A 22,856-nucleotide genomic window follows, 5' to 3' on the forward strand; every position below is an offset into this window, starting at 1 on the left:
GATGACGATGAGGATCCCCTATTCCGGTGGGTGAGGGATCGTGGTACACCGATATGGATCAATCTGGGGGTAGGCCCGACCCCACCATTGCGTCTCTAACCGGCGATGTTGATGAATATATGTCGGCCTGAGGCGGCGTGCACATGCGAGTCACGAAACCTTTTGAGCCGCTGCTGTAGGAAGTCTGCTGATGATGATGATGGTGGTGGTGATGACACTGGTGATGCTAGTGATGGTGATGGTGATGGTGATGGTGATGGTGATGGTGGTGAAGGCTGCTGCTGCTAGTGGCATGCGGGTGGCGGTTATTATGATGATCGTCGTGAGGGGATGCGCGAGCGATCTGAGCAAGTGAACGCGGGAGGACCCTGTGCGTTTCACCGGTGAGTCTCGGTTACGCATGCCGCTCGAGATCAAGACCATGGTGGCTACCTAAAACATACAATGAGAAAGAAGGGTCATGCAAACACTCACATCGGTCATATGCTCGGGAGGAGGACAACGCGGTATGAACACCATGCTTACAAGTTTCGGAAGCATGAGTATAGATACTACTAGTGAGCATCGATCATGGCAATCATCTCGGCATCATCATGGCTATGACTATGGCCAGCGAGCACGGTTCGATTATAGTGCCTATGGTCGGTATGGGCGATCAGTGAGTATGACGATCAAGCTCTAGGGTCAGTGTTGGGCATACATTCCTAGTCCCAAACCATCATACATGCCTCAAACTCAATATGACGATGTGAGTGGATCTTACACCTCATACCAACACCTCCCATGTACCCTAAGATAGGAGATTGGTATATGTTGATCAGAAGACTTATATGGAAGTGTGTCACACTATTTGCAACACTATAGCAATTCCATGACATGGGAATTATATGTGGATCGATATAGGGATGAATTTCTTGTTCAATCTCATTTTATGTAACAAATTAAGTGAACATTGATGTAATGTACATTTTATTTGAATGTTTTGATTGATGTGTGCTAATTAGAATGTTTTGATTGCTAATTTGCTATGTTTTACTAAATTATATATAGATTATGTTGTTTTAGACTTTTAGTACGACTCGTCGCCTACCAACCTATGGTCCAAAGTGAAACTCATATTTGGACTTGTTTTTGGCAATCTGGGCATGCCATTGTGTTTAAATGGCACTGAAATAGGCTGGATACCAAGTTTCGGACCCAAAATATGTGTACAACCCACCGAGTTGGGGTCCGAGTCCAAAAAAAAATTGCACCAACTCGCCGAGATCTCGGCGAGATCTCGGCTCGACTCGGTTTCTGGCCTAGCCGAGATGCCACCGAGACCCGAGTTCTCGAACCTTGACAGTAGCAACCAAGATAAACAGGAAATCAGTGAATAGAATAATAGTGATTAAGAAGAATGGAAGAGAGAGTAAGGGAGTGATTAACATTGAACAAGGGGGAGGAACAGATTGCAATAATTTCGGCCTTTCGATTAAAGCTTTTTCTTCCCTCAAATCCAGAAAATAATTGATGTAGATGCATTGTACTGCCCCACAATGTGTAGTACAAGTTGACCAAAAAATTAGATTTTGAAGGCTCCTCAGAGGTTTCGGTCGAAATGCCGTAACAAGACGGCGTCTAGAGGGAAAAAATCAAGGTGACACTAACAAGACGCCTAGGTGACCAAGGCGCTTGGACGACAAGGCAAAGCCTTGACAACTATGGCAGTAACAGTCAAAATTTCGATTGAAATAAGGTGTATATCGTAAGGGTTTGTAATTTGACCCCGAAATGACCCAAACATAACAATCATTTCAGCATTTTGATCAAAACTTGCACACTGCTGCCACATTTGAAGTATGGTTTGAAGGTAATGATAGGGCTTTCCAAAATCATGTGGGACCTGCATTTAACTTGGCAGCAAAGGCCAGAGAGAAGATTATTCTTTGGGCTTTTTTTTGTCAAGAGGTCTCTAATTTGTCCATAGGTTACATAATGCATGACTGGGAGATTAATTTTGTGTAATACTCTGATATTGTGGCCTTGTATAGTCTTCTGTGAATGGGTATATACATATAAGGGACCTATTGGTGGTGTACAAGGCAGTTCTATGTATCATTTTATCTGTATGCTGGATTCCAGATTCAGCTCTCTCTCTCTCTTTTGTTTTCTTTTTAGTATATTTTCAGACATTCATGTGGATGACACAGTTTGGAAAATTGTGTCCAAGCTCGATAGCATTTGGGTCAAGTGGGTTTACTCGAATCCTCTCAAATCTGACTCCTTATGGACAGCTTCCCAGTCCTTAGATGCTTCCTGGGTTTGGTGCAAAATCCTCCACCACTGCCCCATTGTCCTTAGAGCCATATCCTCTAGAATTGCTGATGGAGCCTCTACCTCCCTTTGGCTTGACTACTGGCACCCTCTGGGTGTTCTCTTTTCTGTGGCTGGTGCGTGAGTGGTCTACTTCTCTGGCATCGCTAAACATTCCACTGTTGCTTCCATTATCTCCCAGGGTTTTTACTCTATCCCCTACCTGGCTATCCCTCCACTCCATCCCTCTCCTCGGTTTGGACCTTCCTCCCCATCCTCCTGGCTAGCCAGCCCCTCTCCACTGACTGTGTGACCTGACTCAGTTGTTGTCACGGCGTCTAGGCGACCTAAGGCGGTGGAGAGAGTCCAAAACAAAGCTGACCAAGGCATCCAAGGCACCCCCACCTAGGCGCCCAAGTCGACCAAGGCGCCTGGATGCCTAGGCGACGCCTTGACAATTATGCCTGGAACAAACTTGTTTGGTTCAAGAGTTTGTTCCAAGGGTCATGTAAATCTGTAAAAGAAGAAAAAAGAGAAGAAAAGAGGGAGGAAGAAGAAGATGATGTGCTGCAACTCTTGGGAGTCACAACCAAGGATTTAAGTATCGGTATCGGGTATCGTATCGGTCAGGCGATTTTAAGAGACGTATCGTATCGTATCGTATCGGAGATACATATCGATCGGTGCAGAAACGCATGAAAATGATCAAAATACACATGAAAATACACTTTTGGACACAAAAAACAATATAAACAAGCAATTTGTGTCATAAATCATGCATATATACTAAGAATTGTGAATAATCAATAACCAAACAAGTGCGGCACTTTGAAATTGTTATAAAAGATTAAAAGATGAAATTCCTTACATGTAGAGTCACTCTATTGCCATGAAGAATGTCGGGATGGATCAAAGTCATGTCTGTAAGGGTCTTTAACAATAGGAGCGACTAGGATGATGTTGTGTACTGTCCGAACATAAGCACAATACTGAGCCCAGTCAAAATACTGATGGTAGTGACTCTCCCACTTATAGTAGAATCGTGTGTACTGCTCTGGAGTGGCTAATGTCACGACAACACTAGGTTGTGCTTGTGCTTGATTCTCTCCGTATCCATAACTTCCATACCCTACAGAAGCCCCATGTCCATAGCCTGAAGAAGAACCTGATGCATAATGCCCATGGCCTGATGAAGCACCAGCATAATCAGAACTAATACTAAGCGACTCCATGCCACTCATAAGCACATCACTATCATATGGATTGTGGAAGCGCTTGCCAGACTTGCCCTTATGCGGCTTCCGCGAGTAAGTCTTATGGCCAGCAGGCTCAGGGCCATGATCCATATCTTGGGTAGTATGTGTGTATCCTGCCTCACATGTGAACTGAACCCCAGCACGATGTTGTGAGCCTCATGGCCACCACCACTACCTCCAGCACCATGGCCACCACCACCACCACCACTACCATCATCATCATCGTCATCATCATCATCATCGTCATCATCATCATCATCATCATCATCATCAGCATCAGCAGCAGCAGCAGCAGCAGCAGCAGCAGCAACAGAACCACCACCACCATCACCAGCACCATCACCATCACCATCACCATCAACATCACCATCGTCGTCTTCATCCTCATCATCAACATGTTGTTGAGTTCCTCCATACGGATGACCTGACCTTGCCCTCCTGACTAAACCTTCTTCAGAGCTACTTTCATTTTCTTCAACATTAGGACAAGGATCTTGTGATGGTGGCTGTGTTGCATCCTCATCCATCTGTTGAATGATGCTCTCTATCACTGGATCAGGTTTGGTTGTCTGGCGATCCTCACTTAATTGATCCATCACCAATACCTTATCGGTATCTTCTATCCATGCTCTAACTGGATCTTCATCGTCAAGTAGGTGGTTGATGTCGATTGGGTTGACATCTACATCAACTCCTTCTCTTTCCAGCTCTAAATATTTTAGCTTCAGCTTCATGTTGTAATGGTCATACACTAGCTTCTCCAACTTTGAATAACTGAGACGATTCCGGGGTTTGGTGTGTATCAACCCGAATGTACTCCAATTACGTTCTCAACCACTAGAGGATGCCGTCAGGGATAATACTTGAATTGCAATTCGGGTTAAGTGTGGAGCACTAGTACCCCCATAATTGAGCCACCAATCAGCTGCACAATAATAAATGAAATATTAAAAGACAAAACCTTAAAACAAATTTTATATGATATAATAAATTAGGTAAACCTAACTTACCTGGACGTTGTGTGCTCCTAGCATGGATAGTCATTCTATCAGCAAAACCACGAGTGGCCTCCCGAAAATACTTGGTCTAGAGAGGTATTAAAAAAATATATATATTAGTTCCACTTCCACCAATCACTCTATTCTTGGTTTCAATCATTTATACAACTAATTTAGCTCTAACCTCATCCATGGCAAGTGTGGCCTTCGCTACATCTGGCTCCATTCTGTTCACAACATTCCTTAGGGCACGCAATAGATCCGGTCTACACCCTATATCATTAGAGTATTGGATATCCGGATTCAAATAATATGCTGCACATGGTTTGTAATGGATGGTTAGAAACCTAGAAATTCTAATAATAAATAAATAAATAGTAACTTACTAACTATTAAGTGTTTAAAATGAAACCAAAGTCATATACTTATAAGATTACCTGCCTAATGAACATCTTGAACCAACATATTTTCCCATCGATCGGATATAATCTTCAAATACTTATTGTTTGATGTTGGGTTATTCTCATGTATTTTTCTCTTCACACATCCCATGGCCTCTACCATCTTACCCATGGTCTGCTCTTTATCCCCATCAACCTCTCGAGCAGACAAAAGAGTATAACATTATAAAGTCGGTCCATTGCAGCCCAAAACTTTGAGGAGGTGACAAGATCTTGAACAAATCTCCCAATTTCAGACCTTGCATAATTGCTAGTCAACCACTCAGTAGAGGTGAACATCTGTAGCAGCCCATGCTTTTGGGAAATGAGGCTATCAATTGCAATGTAATTTGTTACAAATCTTGTTGTTGCAGGCCTTACTAAATCCCCTTGTGTGTAACTCCTCATCAATGCCAAAACCCAACTATGTTTGTAAATAAAGTTGGTGTTTTTCCTTGCATTACCAACCAACTTTTGGACCTTGGGCAATTCTCCTATGTCCTTAAACATCAAATCTATGCAATGAGCTGCACATGGTGTCCAAAATAGATATTGCCTCTTTAACATAAGCAACTGACCAACCTTCTTGAAATTTGCTGCATTGTCAGTTACTATTTGGACAACATTTTCTTCTCTTATGTCCTCCACAACTTCATCCATTAACTTGTACAAGTAGTTGGCATCTTTGATTTCACTAGATGCATTGGCCGACTTGTGGAAGATCGTCCTTCCATCACAGTAGATAAGAAAATTGATGAGGGATAATCTTGTTGGTCCACTCCATCCATCACATATGATGGTCACTCCATATAGTGGCCACTTCTCCTTGAACCTCTCTACATACTCATGCACCTCTTGGACAATATCATCCAAGTAAGGCCCAACAATCTCATGAGGTGTGGGTGGCTTAATATTTTTCCCACACCGCTGAATCTCCTTTACCATGGCCTTGAAGTGGGGATCTTTGGCCTTATGTGGTGGAATCATAGAACTGTGGAACCATCTGGAGATTGCTCTGCCTATCCTTTTACTAAGTGTTTTGGGTTGAAAGCTTTCTTCAATCCTCTGTTGGCTAGCATCCCTTGCTCTATAGACATTAGGATTCATGTCTCTGATATCTGGGCTCTTCTTTCTCTTACCCTTACCACTCTTTGTAAACCGGTCAAACATCCCCTTCACACTGGTTGCTCTACTAAGGCCAACAGGCTGCTTACCCTTACTTAGAGATGGACGACAAGAGGAGCCAACACCAATATCTACAGGGCCCTGGCTGGGTCGAGCTGATTGACTTCTAATCAATTGCTCAGCTCTCCATTGTTGCTCTTTTGCTTCATGTCTTGATTGTTTCATCGCCAATGCTAACTCTGGGCCCTCCTCTGCTTCCATATCCGATCCTTCATAATCTTCAAAATCTTCCATCAAATTTTTCACCAATGCATCAACATCATCATGTATTTGCTTGGATTTTTTTTGGAATCTCTAAGGTGTTTTTGCATTGCCCTGCTTAACTCTACATGACACTTTGTACACTTGGAAACATTTCCATATCCTCTTGCCATGTGCTCTTTTTGCCGAGTTGCCCCACCTCCAAGATGTTGGGTGTCACAGAAGTTGCACTGTGTATGCAATCTATTATTGTTTATTTTGGTACAATAAGACCACCCAATGTCTTGTTGTCGCGGCATCGTCCTAAATACCAAACAAAAGTAGATAACTATATAAGATATATATTAAACAATATTCAAATCCACACATCAATAATTTATTATTTATACAAGTATAGACAGACATTATGATGCATGTCATGCATTGCATCATTTCATGTATTTACTACCTAGCAAAGTTGCCCTAAACAATATTTAAACATTTTTATATTTTCTACAACTAGTTACACATTATTTAATTTTTTAAATAATGAAAAAAAATGACATAATGTACTACATATATGAATCTAAGTCTTTGATTCTATTTTAGCCAATTATACATTTTATCAAACTATAATGAAAGAGTATAGATGGAAAAATCAGATTTTTTACATTTTATTAAGTATTTTATAAATTCAGAAAATACCCAAAAAAAAAAAAAATACAGATTTTAGGGTAAATGTATGAGCTTCTTGGGATGTCATACATCTATACATAATGTACTCCATATCTTATAAACATTACCATTTGTTTTAAAGTTAAGAAGAAAAAAAAAAAAATTTTCATTTTAAAGAAGGAATTTTCGGTTTTGGGTAAAAATGGTCAAAGAAACATGGATTTGAAACCAAATCTTTGTAAATGCATACAAAGAATGCAATTTCTATGTTTGTTTAACATATTCTCTTTGATTCATACAAAAAAACATACCAATAATCAAAGATTAAAGCAAAAGATTCAAGTTTTTTTCAAAAAACTTACCTAACCCTTCAAGAACAGCTTTTGAATTCGAATGTGGGCTGTTAGATCCACCAAATGATGTGATTTCAGCTACTCTAAGTTCGTTTTTGGCAAAGAATTGAAAGCCCTCAAGAAATCTTACCCAAAAAGCAAGTTTAAATGTGTTTTTGGAAGGGTTTCTCAAAGCTGGGAAGAGCTTTTTTCCGCCAGGACTGCTAGAAATCGAATTTTAGGTGAAAAGAATGAAATGGCCATGTGTTTTTTAAGTTAACGATACGTATCGAGACGTATCGAGTTGTCTCGATATGTATCGGTATGTATCGGTCGATACATATCGAGACGACTCGATACTTCTCGATACATATCGTTTTTTAAATATAATAAAATAATCTTTTTTAAAAACTATCGGCTGTATCGATACGTATCGATCGTATCGTATCGTATCGGTACGTCTCGGTCGATATGTCTCGATACAGTCGAGACATTTGCATTTTAAAAAAAAGATACGTCTCGGCCTGTATCGTATCGACCACGACCGATACTGAGACGTATCGGCCGAGACGAGACTATACGATACGGTCCGAGACTTAAATCCTTGGTCACAATCGTAAGGTTGGGACTCCCCATCGATTTCAATACATATTAGGGAAAACCCCAAAACACAAAAACAATGAAAAAGACAGAAATACCCTCATAGAGAAATTGTGATTAGTAAATCACGACTCCTCCCCCCCCTCCCTATACATCGTGACTTCTAACACTCCCCCTCAAGCTGGAGCATAGATGTTGATCATGCTCAGCTTGTTACAAATATACTCAACCCTTACACTTCCCAAAGACTTGGTAAACAAATCAGCAAGTTGCTCCCTCGTTCGAACATGCCGAGGAGAAATGATCCCTTGTTGCAGCTTCTCACGGACAAAATGACAATCTATCTCAATGTGTTTTGTTCTCTCATGAAACACAAGATTAGTAGAAATATGGATAACAGCCTGATTATCACACCACAAAGTCATAGGAGAATTGTCAACAAACCCAAGTTCAGTGACTTCAGTCATCAACTGTTTGATCCACATCAGTTCACAAGTACCATGAGCCATAGCACGATATTCGGGCTCTGCACTAGATCGAGCTACAATGGTCTGTTTCTTGCTTTTCCATGACACCAGGTTCCCTCCAATAAACATACAATATCCTGAAGTAGACCTCCGATCAACTAGAGATCCTGCCCAGTCAGCATCTGAAAAACCCTCAACCTTCCCATGACCATGGTCAGAATATATGAGACTATGTCCAGGAGCCTTCTTGATATATCGTAGAACCCGTATAACTGCATCCCAATGTGATGACCGAGGAGCGGACAAAAACCGACTCAGTACACTAACAGGAAAGGAGATGTCAGGCTTAGTCACAGTCAAATAATTAAGTTTCCCTACAAGTCTCCGATACTTCTCAGGATCCTCAAGAACATCACCATCATCTGCCATAAACTTCAAATTTGGATCCATAGGAGTATCCAGAGGTTTGGCGCCCAATAACCCTGTCTCTGAAAGCAGGTCAAGAACATATTTTCACTGTGAGAGCGAAATTCCTTTCCGTGATTGAGCAACTTCAATGCCCAACAAATATTTCCGTCTTCCCAGATCTTTAGTCTAAAACTGTTGTCCCAAATGTACTTTCAATTTCTCAATACCAGACGAATCATCTCCTGTGATGACAATATCATCCACATAGACTATCAAAAATATCCTTCCTACATTCGATAGCTGGAAAAACACCAAATGGTCACTTTCAGATTGAGTCAGCCCAAACTCCAACACAACATCAGTAAATTGGCCAAACCACGCTCGAGGCGACTGTTTCAGCCCATACAACAATTTCTTCAGCTTACACACCTTACCAGACTGCCCCTGAGCAACAAACCCAGGAGGTTTCTCCATATATACTTCCTCATGGAGATCACCATGTAAGAAGGCATTTTTCACATCTAACTGAAATAAAGGCCGATGATGTGTAGCAGCCAAAGAAATCAATATGCGAACAGATGTAAGCTTGGCAACAGGAGAAAAGGTATCCAGGTAATCCACACCATATTCCTGGGCATAACCCTTAGCAACAAGTTTGGCCTTCAAACGAGCCAAGGAACCATCAGGTTGACCTTCACCACAAATATCCAACGACAACCAATAGCAGACTTACCAGATGGTAAGGAAACAACGTACCATGTCTGATTCTCCTCCAGTGCAGATAATTCCTCAGTCATAGCAGCTCTCCACCCAGGACTAGACATGGCCCATGCAACAGACTTAGGAATAGGATGACGCTCAACCGTAGACAAACAAGCAATAAAACTAGAGGACAAACCAGAATTGGAAACAAAGTTAGAAATGGGGGATGTTGGGTGCAACTCCAAACACCCTTACGACGAGCAATCGGAACATCTAAATCGGAAACAACAGTAACGGTAGGAGAAGAGGAAGTACCTAGTGCTGGATCAGGATCTGCTGACAAAGAAGGCGTGGTAGAAGCATTCAGCCGAGTGGTGTATCTCTCAAAAGGTGTAATACGTGGTGCAGCCTTGTTCGGAGCGCGACGCTGAAACACAACATGAGGTTCTATAGAAGTAGGAGGCGGAGCAGAAGACAAAGGAACCTACAAACCAGGAGAACTTTTGACAACATAAACAGGCAAATCATCATCCAAATCAGAAGAAACTATTGAAGACTCAACATAAGGAGTAGACTCAAAGAAGGTAACATCACCTGTCACAAAATATTTATTTAAATCAAATGAATAACAGCAATAACCCTTTTGAGTTTTAGAATACCCAACAAAAAGACATTTAAGAGCTCTAGAATCCAACTTAGAACGACCAGAATGACGATCCCGAATAAAACAAATACTCCCAAAGACACGTGGTGGTAACACGAACAATGGTGTAGAAGGGAACAACAAAGAGTAGGGAACACCACCTCCCAAAACCGAAGAAGCCATGCGGTTAATGAGATAGCATGCAGTCAAGACAGCATCACCCCAAAAAGGCTTGGCCACTTTCATCTCAAACAGAAGAGATCGAGTGACCTCCATTAAATGTCTATTTTTCCTCTTTGCCACACCATTTGTTGAGGCGTGTTAGCACAAGAGGACTGATGAACAATCCCATGCTGCATCATAAAAGTACTTAAGGAAGCTGAAAAATATTCTTTAGCATTATCACTACGAAGGATTTTCAAAGAAGTACTAAATTGATTCTGAATTTCAAGAACAAAGGCACAAAAAAGTTGAGAACAACTTTGAACGATTTTTCATTCAATAAATCCAGGTAACTCTAGAGTAATCATCTACAAAAGTGACAAAATAATGAAAACCCAACTTGGACATGACCGGACAAGGACCCCACACATCTGAATGAACTAACGAAAAGGGTTGGTCAGACCATTTATTGACTCTAGGGGGATAACTTACACGGTGAAGTTTCCCAAATTGACAAGACTCACACTGTAAACTGGACAATGACCGAAAACGACTATCCAAAATTTTTAAACTTTCCAATGAAGGATGACCCAAACGACAGTGAATTTGGTGAGGAAGTGCACACTCGAACATGCCACAGCTGATGTGTCCTCAAGTAGATACAACCCCCCCTCCCCGATTCACGGCCTCTACCAATCGTCTTCTTCGACTGTAGATCTTGAAAAACACAATAGCCAGGAAAAAAGGTAAAAGAACAATTATAAGTTTTGGTGAACTTTTGAACAGATAATATATTGAAAGGAAATTTGGGCAAATAAGAAATAGAAGATAATGACAAAGAAGGGGTAACATGCACAGTGCCTGTACCCTGGACTTTTGCTAAAGACCCATCAGCCAACACAACATTGGAAGAGGACTCATGAAATGAAGAAAAAATACCTGAAACTCGAGTCATATGATCCGAAGCACCTGAATCAATGATCCAGGAACGATAAGTGGACGAAAGACACGCAGTAGCATTACCTGTCTGAACAAGTGTAGCAGTGGAGAACTGAGATGACTGGGAATTCTGAAATTGGGTAAAGCGCTCATACTCTTCATGAGACATCTTCACTGTCTTTCCCTCAGATTGTGGAGATGAAGCAACAACAGAATCACTACTAGCTGAATTGGCAAACTGAGCTGGTTTACCAAGAAGTTTCCAACAAAAACGTTGGATGTGACGAGGCTTGCCGCAATGATGGCAAGTTCTCACTACCCTCGAAGCCTCTGAAGTAGTCTGAGTACCAGACACTGGGCCCTTACCAGCCCCACGACCATGGCCAGCACCACCATTCCCAACACTAACCCCACGGTTAGGGGTGAAAGACGCCAATGCAGAAGTTTCCACAGGTGTGGTATCATGTGTATTCTCACGTGAGACACGTAGAACACAAGAAAAAGTCTCTGAAAGGATGGCCACTTTATCGCCTCCAAGAATCTGAGAGCGGACAGCATCAAACTCTTTACCCAGGCCACCCAAAAATCCCATGATTGCAAGTTGTTCACGCTGATTTTGCATCTGCTGCACATGAGAAGTAATAGGAAGTACAGAATTCAGTTCCTCATACATCCTCTTGAAGTCTCCAAAATATTGAGTCAAAGAACGACCCTTACGGTCAACACGATAGAAGTCCTGAGAAAGCTCATAAATCCGAGAAAGATTGTTCTGTCCAGAATACAGAACATTCAAATAATCCCACAGTTCCTTTACAGTATCGATATGGGTCACTAGATCAACAATATGGTGATCCATGCAATTTAACATCTGTCCTAAAATTCGGGCATCCACCACTGTCCATGTAGCATCAGAATCATCCTTGGTCTGTGTCAAGTGCTTCTCATGTCCACGACCAGTCAAAACCAGTCCAACAATTTTCTTCCATTGTTGAAAATTGTTGGCACCTTCCAACTTCTTTTCCACTAACTTGTTGGAAGAGATTTCAGTAACAACAGATTTGTTATCACCCATTGATCCAAACAAACAGTCCAAATATGATGCAGAATGTATCCAGAAAATTGACCAAAGACTGATATAGAATCTGTCCAGAAAATCTCAGAAAATTGATCCAGAAAACTGTCCCAAGAAAAACGATGCAGATTATATCCAGAAATTTGATGCAGAATCTGTCCAGAAAATTAATTCAGAAAGCTGTCCCAAAAACAATGCAGGTTTTGTCCAGAAAAAACTGATGCAGAATCTGCCCAGAAAATCGATCTAGAAACTGATCGATATCACTATCTCAAACACTCAGCAACACATACCTGAATTGAGATAGAAGCCACAACCTTCTACTTCATAAATCGATCACCAAACAACAAAGAGCCCTACTTCTTAAATGCGAAGCATGAACTAGGCTCTAAAAATCTCCAAAATACAGCACCCCCTTCAAGCGAAGAACGAAAAAGTCTCAAATCACCAACCAGCAATAAACCAATCGATATTGGTTGAAACCGTGAGAAAGAGGAGAACAAGATACTAGGGAATATGTAGCAGTCCTAAGGATCTTGCTCTGATACCATGTAAATTTGTAAAAGAAGAAAAAGGAGAAGAAAAGACGGAGGAAGAAGAAGAAGATGTGCTGCAACTTACGGTTGGGACTCCCCATCGATTTCAATATATAATAGGGAAAACCCCAAAACACAAACAATAAAAAAGACAGAAATACTCTCATAGACAAATCATGATTAGTAAATCACGATTCCTCCCCCCAGCTTACATCGTGACTTCTAACAGGTCACATCCCTTGCCGTAGTTTCACAGTCTGGAGAGCCCTAACCCACTACCTCCCTACCCAGTCCTTCCTCATCCATAGACAGATGCATGTCCCTCCCTCCTGTGTCCTCTGTTGGAATGGCTTGGAAGACATTGACCACCTTTTCTTTTCTTGCCCCTTCTCAGCCTCAATCTGGAAAAGAGCTCTAGACAGTTGTTGGCCCCACCTCAGACGTCCTGCTCTCCCATTTTCTACGGAATGGCTTTGGATCGACATGACCTTCTCAGGTAGCTCCATATGATATTGCAAGGAAGCTTGTTTTTGATGCCCCCATCTCCCACATTTGGATGGAGTAGAATTTTCGAAGATGGACCTCCAATTCTCACTCTTATCGACAATATTTGGAAAGCCATCTATTTTGACGTCAGCTCCAAGCTTAGTTCATTATCTCATTGTCCTGTTCGTGATTCCCCAAAGAACAGGCGTAGTGTTGTCTCCTGGGGTTTATTTGTTTCCCCGCTTCAGTCATCTTCCCCTTCCTCTTAGGGCTTGAAGTTGTGCTTTGTTCCCCTTCCCCCTCCCTTTTTCCTCTTGTATTTTCTCCCCCCCCTCCTTTGAGGTTTTGGTAATGAATTCTTTTATTCACTAAAAAAAATGCAGGCAGAGATTAAGGAGCCTGCTGGTAATGCTCCTAATAAATATTGTTAAGATTATCGTGTTTAGTTCCTTGGGGTTATTTATGTCTTTTGTGGTTCTTTCTTGTTAGTTCTAATTAGTTTTATGTCTCAAGGGTATTTTGGGTGTTTTCTATTATAATTCACTTAAGTTTTATTATAAATAAACATGTCTCTCACGATTTAGTTATTCAACCAAAATCGTGAGAAGCCTTCTCTCTCTCGGTTTTACTTTCTCTTCTCTTCTCAGATCTTCTTCTTTCTTCTTTGCTTTCTTCTTCTAGTTCTCTTGCTGCAGATTAGTTTTTAGCTTGATTCATTACATGGTATCGAGCATTAAATTTCGATTCACGAGATTCTCCTTCTTCTTGCTTGTTTTGAAGGCTTTTCACCCCTTTGTTTATATCGTGGTCTACAACAACCATATCTGCTTATATTGATCTCGAACTCTAGTCATATATTCATGAAGGACTAGAGTTCTTCGCTATCGCAATCGCTTGTGTATGTCCCCTGTTGCTGTTTGAAGCCCTTGAAGATTGGTTCCTTGCTTGCCCCTAAAACCCTGACAATCAATATTCCAAAATCCTGTGGAAATCGATTTGTTTTTTTTTTGGGATCTGTTCTTCATTCTTACTGCTGGATTTACAGTGATTATACATCATTATTGCTAGTTATCATCAAAGACTATACTTCTGTATTGGGCTGTTCTGCCCTATTCTTCAAGGCTATCGATTTTACCCTGATCAGGGTTTTGTTTCTTTTCTCTTGGGCTGTTATCGACATTGGTGTTTGCATCTATTAATTTCCCTAATGGCTGATACTAAGTCTTCTACCGACAACTTTAACATTCAGATTACCAGTGTGAAGCTGAATGGTGCTTCTAATTATCTACTTTGGTCTCAAGCCTTTGAGGTCTATATCACTCGCCGGAAGATGAAATACCTTACCATGGAACCTCGACATCTACCGATGACAAATATGATGATTGGAAGGCTGAGAATGCAACCCTTCTTTTGGCTTTGGAATAGCATGGAACCCTCCATTACTACTAATGTTATGTTTCATAAAACTGCCAAGGGTGTTTGGGAAGAACTCAAGCAAAGCTACTCTCAAGATACAAATCTGTCCCGAATTTATGATCTCTATGAGAAATTCTTCTCTTTTAAACAAGATGGAAAATCCCTTGGTGAGTATTACAGTTCATTGAAGGGGATGTGGGAAGAACTTAATGTATACCAGCCTATCTCTACTGATGCTACTGTAATTAAGTCCCAACGATCTGAATTTTTGGTTGCCAAATTTCTCTCTGGATTACATTCTGATCTTCAATCCGTCAAAAGTCAATTGTTGACTGGAGAGAAGATCCCCTCTATGAATGAAGCATATTGTCGGCTCCAGAGAGTTGTATCCCCTTCAGTGGTGAAGTCTGATTCAGCTCCTACCAACAAAGATAATTCTGCCCTTTTCACTTCTACTGGAGGGCGTGGCCGTGGTGGTGGTGGTATCTCTTCTCGCGGTCGTAGTTCTACTTTTGGGCGTGGCCGTGGGACTATGTCTAACACTGCTGGTTCTGGTTCTGTTGATGCTAGTTCTCGATGGTGCACTCATTGTAATCGGTCTAATCATACTATTGATAAGTGTTGGCTCAAACATGGCAAGCCACAGTGGGCCCGTGAGCAATTTGCAAACTCTGCTGTATTTGATGGAGGGGCTGCTTCTGTGCACTCTTCCGACACTGCCCCGGGATCCTCTACTGATGGTGGTAATTCTTCTAATGATTTAGTCTCTCAACTCTTACAACGAGTCCAGCAACTTGAGGCTTCTTCTTCTACATCTACAGCTGTCCTTGCCCACTCAGGTACTACTGCTTATTTTGTGTCCTCATCCTCTCCGTGGGTCATTGACTCCGGAGCATCTTCTCACACGACCGGTAAGTCTAATTTGTTTTCATCTTACACACAGCCTTCTATGTCATCTCGGATTTCTATTGCAGATGGTTCCTCTATACCAGTGACTGATCATGGGAAAGTTTCCTTGTCTTCTGACATATCTTTAACTAATGTTCTCCATGTTCCCCTCTTAATCTTTTGTCTGTTAGTCAATTAACTAAAACTTTAAATTGTTCTATAACCTTTCACCCTTCTTATTGTGTCTTTCAGGATCTTGCAACAACGACGAAGATTGGTGGCGGGTATGAGAAGGGAGGCCTCTATTACCTTGATTTGGGAACTACATCCACTGCAGCGGTTGCTACTTCTCCTGGCGTATCTCCTTTACATTGGCACTATCGGCTAGGACATCCTTCTCTATCTAAGCTGCAGGACTTTGTTCCCAGTTGCAAGTCTGTCTCCCGTATCGAGTGTAAAGCTTGTGAGCTTAGCAAGCATCAGTGTACTGTTTTTCCTTTAAGTCTAGAGTCTAGGAGTACTTTATTTCAGTTGGTTCATTCGGATATTTGGGGTCCTTGTAGGGTCAAAAGTCGGTTAGGGTTTTCTTATGTTGTTAGTTTTATTGATGATCACTCTCGGATGACATGGCTGTACCTCTTGAAGGATCGATCTGAATTTGTATCTGTTTTCAAACAGTTTTATAATGAAATTCGTGTTCAATCTGGTGTTCCTTTAAAAACGTTGCGTACTGACAATGCCCTTGAATTAATTCAGCATGAGGTCTCTCATTTTTGTTCTTACAATGGCATTCTTCACCAAACTTCTTGCTCTTATACACCCCAACAAAATGGTGTGGCAGAGCGCAAAAATTGTCATTTGTTAGATGTCGCTCGTTCTTTGATGTTTCATATGCATGTTCCCAAACTCTATTGGGCAGTTGCGGTGTTGACAACTTGTTTTCTGATTAATCGTATGCCTTCATCTGTTCTAAATAATCAAATTCCTTTCAAAATAGTGTTTCCTGATCGGGCTGTTTTCTCTCTTCCTCCTCGTGTTTTTGGTTGTCGGTGTTTTGTTCATGTGCTTCGTCCAGGGCTTGATAAGTTATCTCCTCGGGCTGCTAAGTGTTTGTTTCTTGGATATTCTCGTACCTAGAACGGGTATCGATGTTTTGACCCTGTTACTCACCAACAGTTTATTTCTGCTGATGTTACCTTTTTCGAGAGTTCCCCTTATTTTGCTGGTTCCTCTGTTGATGTTAATCTTGATGAAGTTGGTCGGGTTGCTGCCCCTGCTCCTCTTCCTCCTCTTCCTCTGCCAATAGCTGCCCCGCCTGTACAGGTTTATGTGCATCGTCACCAACAGCAGCCGCTGCCCCCACTTCAACCTATTGCAGCCCCACCTTTACCGCCACCACCTGATTCTTTGACTGCAGATCCTCCTGTTGGTGTTGATGATCTTCCTATTGCTCAGAGAAAAGGTACTCGTACTTGCACTACCCGTCCTCTTTATCCTCTGGCAAATTATGTGTCTGTTTCTCATCTTCCCCCTCATTATCGTGCTTTTGCTACTGCATTACATTCTACTTTTATTCCCACTTCTTATACCATTGCTATGTCTCACTTTGAGTGGAAAAATGCCATGGATGTGGAGATGGAGGCTCTCATCTCTCGTAAGACTTGGTCTTTGGTTGATCTCCCACCTGGTAAGGATCTTGTTAAGTGTCGTTGGGTGTACACGGTGAAGTACAATCCCGATGGTACTGTGGAGCGGCACAAGGCCCGTTTGGTTGCCTAGGAGTTTACCCAGACCTATGGGGTCGATTATTTTGAGACTTTCTCTCCTGTTGCGAGGCTGAATTCAGTTTGTATTTTGCTTTCTTTGGCTATTAACCTTGCCTAGCCCTTTTTCCAGATGGATGTGAAGAATGCTTTCTTATATGGTGACCTGCAGGAGGAGGTGTATATGGAGCAACCTCCTGGTTATGTTGCTCAGGGGGAGGATAGTGTCCGAGTTTGTCGCCTTCATAAGGCAATTTATGGACTGTAACAGTCTCCCCGTGCCTGGTTTGATAAATTTAGCAGTGTTGTTGCTGGTTGTGGATTTTCTCAGTGCTACTCTAATCACTGTATCTGTGTTAGACGACAGGGGTCTAATGTGGTCATCTTAGTAGTATATGTTGATATTATTATTACTGGTAATGATGTTTCTGGGATTACACAGGTGAAGACATATCTACTTGACAATTTTCAGATTAAGGATTCGGGTAACCTCAGGTATTTTCTTGGCATTGAGGTTGTTTGCAGTTCTCGCGGTGTCTAAGCTTGTCCCAAAGGAAGTATGTTCTTGATTTACTTGATGAGACAGGTATGACGGGTTGTAAACCTATTGATACTCCTATGGAGCCTCATGTCAAGTTTAGTGTTTCTGATGACATAGCCTTTAGTGATCCACACCAGTATCGACGCCTGGTCGGTATACTTATCTATCTTACAGTTACTCGTCCTGATATCTCTTTTGCTGTGGGTGTTATCTGTCAGTTCATGCAGACGCCTAAGCAAGTTCATTGGGAGGTTGCTTGTCGTATTTTACGTTACCTTAAGGGTGCTCCTGGCAAGGGGCTTGTCTATCGCCGTCATGGACACACTAGCATTGTTGGATTTTCTGATGCCGATTGGGTTGGTTTTGATGGTGATCGTAGATCTACTACAGGTTATTGTACTTTCTTTGGTGGTAACTTAGTTACTTGGAAGAGCAAGAAACAGACTACTATTGCTCGTTCCAGTGTAGAGGCTGAGTACAGAGCTATGGCTCACATAGCTGCTGAATTGATGTGGATTCGTCCCTTTACTCATGAGCTTGGTTATTTCAGTGATCAGCCCATGGAGATGTACTGTGATAACCAGGCTGCTATCTATATTGCCAACAACCCTGTGTTTCATGAAAGAACCAAGCACATTGAAGTTGACTGTCATTTTGTTCGTGATGCTGTTCTGAAGAAGTTGATTACTACTCCTTTTGTTCAATCCTAGTTTCAGCTTGGAGATATGTTTACCAAAGCTTTGTTAAACCACAGTTTGCAAGTGGCTGTTCCAAGCTGGATCTTGGTGATGTCTACGCTCCAGCTTGAGGGGGAGTGTTAAGATTATCGTGTTTAGTTCCTTGGGGTTATTTATGTCTTTTGTGGTTCTTTCTTGTTAGTTCTAATTAGTTTTATGTCTCAAGGGTATTTTGGGTGTTTTCTATTGTAATTCACTTAAGTTTTATTATAAATAAACATGTCTCTCACGATTTAGTTATTCAACTAAATCGTGAGAAGCCCTCTCTCTCTCGGTTTTACTCTCTCTTCTCTTCTCAGATCTTCTTCTTTCTTCTTTGCTTTCTTCTTCTAGTTCTCTTGCTGCAGATTAGTTTTTAGCTTCAGTTCTGTTACAAATATATTGCATCAAAACATAAAACCAAATGCTGAAGGAAGGAGGAGAGAGAGAGAGAGAGGGAGAGAGAGTTTTGCCCATCAAACTATAGGATAAGAAAACATTCCTTGACCATGTTTCCATAAAACCATAACCTTTCACCAAAAAATAACAACTATATTATATGTTTACACAATCACAACTTGACTTATCCTAAATCTACACATCCACTCTCGGACTCTTTAAGAGATGCTTATAGTGGTCACACTTGGGTTTCTTCTCTTGTAAAACATTAGGTGAAACATTTAGTGCTGTTAGAAGTGATGTTAGAAGTGTCGTGTGGGACCTATCTATGGGTGTCGGTATTAGCGTTTGGAGCTAATACCGAGATCCCTTGTGGGTCTAGATTTGTGTTTCTTTTATTCTGGTCTTTTCCAGATTTGCCCTTATCCCTATTTATATTGTATTCTTTTTATTATGAGATCAATAGAAAGTTGCGGCTGCTGTTCCATTCTCCTCTTCTCTGATTTCCTTTATTACATGGTATCAAAGCTGAGTTACTAGCACTGGTACACAGCCGTCCGTAGTCCCCTTTTTTCGTCCTTTTTTTCCCCCTCTATTTTCTGCGATTTCTGGTAACCTACCAGAGACTTGAGATCTTAAGGGAAAAAAGGGGTGAATTCACCCCTCATCTTTGCTGGTTCATGGATTTGGTTGTTGCGGCAATGGATTAAATTTCCTACTCTATAATAAAAAAATAGAGCAGATTTCTGGAGTTTTCTTTTTTGGTGGTGCTATGCGAGATTTCTGAAGTTTTTTTTTTTTTTTTTTGGGTGGTGCTATGCGAGATTTGATGGTAGCAAGCTATTGATTAGCTTGATATATGTTTTCTGGTGATTTGATTGGGATTGGTGGCTGCATAACTTTTAGGTTAGTGACAGCCTTTGGTGTGTTTTACTTATTTGGTGAAAGATTCTCGGTTTTTTGTTGGAGTGGTGTGTTCTTGGTTTTTTTGTTGGTTGGTGATATTTTTTTGGGTGAATAAATATGTAGTCACTTGTTCCACTACCAAGCATGGGTGATGAGACAAAACAGAATATGGTTTCCGAAGTTGTTTCTTCATCTTTCATTCGAATCACGGAGAATAAACTTGAAGGTGTCAAAAATTTCCAGCAATGGAGAAAAATTGTGAACCTGGTCTTGACTGGTCGCGACCAGCAGGCACATCTGACAAACACCAAACCCGCTGGAGATATAATTTGGGATACAATCGATGCTAGGATTCTTGGTCAGATGTTAAATTCGATGTAGATTGACATAGTGGATTTGGTTACTGATATGACACTTCTAACAAGTGCATTTCCAAATAATGTGGTGGTCAACTCATAGTAAAGATTCAGCTATGTAGCTAATGTTGTGGTCCTCTTAGCATTGATATATTCATAACATAGTTAATGTAGTTCTAGATTTGTAGGAGACCAACTAGAAGCCAATAACCAGGATCTGCTATGAACTGGGTAATTTGGCTAGGTCTCAATAGGTGAAATTGTGAAATTAGGGTTAGGGTTTGATGGTAGGGTTATGTCAAGTTGATGTAGGGGAGTCTATCAGTGAAGGTCTCGTTAAGTTTTAATGGTGTTAGGGTTGTAAACTTGAATTGGCAGCAGGTAGGTAGTCTAGAGTTTTGGGTTTTTGAAAGGTGGAAGATGAGAAATCTAGGGTTTAGAGTGGTCAAAAGCATGGCAAGAGAACTCAGTCCAAACCTGTCGAAACCGTTGAGATATCTTGGTTTCACAGGTTTCCAAGACGAGTTGGCCAGGTACTTGAAAAAATGCATGGTTTCGACTGGTTTAAACCAGTTTCAACCGAAATGTTGGTAATTTTGCAAGTTTCGACACTTATGCCCATCGAAACTTGGGAAAACTTGGCTCCAAACTAGTACAGATACTTATGTATGCCAGTAACCAGGCCAGAAACCAGTATAGACACTTATTTATATTTATGCCTAATATCATTTAAGTAAATGTTTTTGTTTACTTAAGATATTATTCATAAATAAGCAAATACCCCCCTAAATGAATCCAATAAAAATAGTTAAAAAATAAAATTCCAAAAGGGAAAAAAGCCAACCACCCAGTTTAAGAACAAAAATTGGATTTTCGGCGGTAGGTGCAATTTTGAACTTTCTAATGCTGGGGTTTTTATCAAATCTAAAAATTCTATAATCTTAATATGGTAAAACATTGCTAAAACCAAAAGTGCAGTAAAATATTCATTTGTTTTGATGTCTAAAAAAATATTTTCATTTAGAGCGATTTTGACAGCATTCACTCACACCAAATTAAGTTTGACAGGTACATAACTCCTTCAATATAAATCAGATAACTTGATTTATCACTGGTTTCGACCATATCTCAGTTGCTGGCTGGTCGAAACCCGAGATCTTGAACCTTGGTCAAAATTGAACGAGACTTGGATCGAGTTTTCCAATGGGTGAGAGGAGAATTCGATCCAAATATGGGAGGGTTTTGATGGCTTGTTAGGTCTGGGCAGAATTTAGTTCTTGGGAAAATTGAAAACAAAAAGGGGGAATTTAGGGTTTGGGCTGTGAGAGGATTAGAAGAAGAATTGTTGGGGATGGGGATGATTCAAACCCACTGTTGTTGCAGAATTTTCTTGGTAGCAGCTTGTTTGATTGTAGATCGTGAATAAAAGTCAAAACTTGAATTGAACTTGAAAGTAAGGCTTCAAAAGAACCAAGAGAGCTTGAACTACTTGCCTCCCTTACAACCTTATATAAAAGACTCAAAAACAGATTCCTACACTAAAAAGGAAAGGCCTAACCCAATCCTTAACCTATTAGGTAACTTAAACTGACTAGGAAACTTGAATAAACTCAAAACAGATTTCTAATCCAGCCCAACTAAACACTTAAAATAAAAACTACACAATCACTAAAATTGAACAACTGGTTCAAACCAGTTTTGCGCCTGTTTAATTTAAAACACTAAAACATGAAAATAAACCAAGTATAGAAGCTAATCCTGTATGCAACTTAATTACCCATATTTTAGATCCATAAAAGTGACCTATGACATTGAAAACCCTTGGGATCAAAGGCCCAACATGTATATAACCCATCCCCAGACTTGTTCTTATTTATTTATTTTTTTTGGTAAAGACTTGTTCTTAATAAAACAAGCATAGTTTGGTGGTAAATCTGCATCAATAGCCCTTTGGGATTTGGTGGACTACTAAGGCAATCATGAAAGAGTTTTCTTTTTGTACTTAGGTCTTCGTTGCTATGTGCTTCTATCAAACAAATGCTATCACATTTATTCAAATGGTTAAAGATCTTAACATGTGTCACCATTTTGGCTTGGGGATGGGTTTAGCAATGCTATAACTACATGTTTGGTGAGGAGTCTCAAAAGCGCACTTAGAAGATATCATGTTAATGTGTACTATGAGGGTGAGTCTTAGCTGTACCGTAAGGGGGACTGGTTGATGTTGAGAGTTATTTTCTTGCTTTAAGTCGTTGAGTTAGTGTTAGTTACTTTGAGTTGTCTGTCTTTATTTGTAATTAGAATCTTTGTAGGTTTCCTAAACATAATATATTGTGGGACTAGACCACAGTAGGTACAATGGTGAATCGTGTCGTGGCTCTAGGTTAATTTCCCCTTTTCTCCTATTGTGCTCCCTCTCTTGGTTCTCTTCTTCTTCTTCTTCATAGATTCTGGTGATATTTGACTTTGCTTCATAACTCAGATCACTATCTCAA

The 22,856-nt window shown here is 40.8% G+C and overlaps 1 protein-coding gene across 2 annotated transcripts in view; it reads left to right on the forward strand.

The window, feature by feature from the left end:
* LOC122671373 (phospholipid-transporting ATPase 3-like) overlaps positions 1 to 22,856 on the forward strand; it is a 91,157-nt gene that overhangs the window by 12,423 nt on the left and 55,878 nt on the right. The window lies entirely within an intron of this gene.

Source organism: Telopea speciosissima, chromosome 8 (genome assembly GCF_018873765.1).
Source record: "Telopea speciosissima isolate NSW1024214 ecotype Mountain lineage chromosome 8, Tspe_v1, whole genome shotgun sequence".
Classification (NCBI taxonomy): Eukaryota; Viridiplantae; Streptophyta; class Magnoliopsida; order Proteales; family Proteaceae; genus Telopea; species Telopea speciosissima.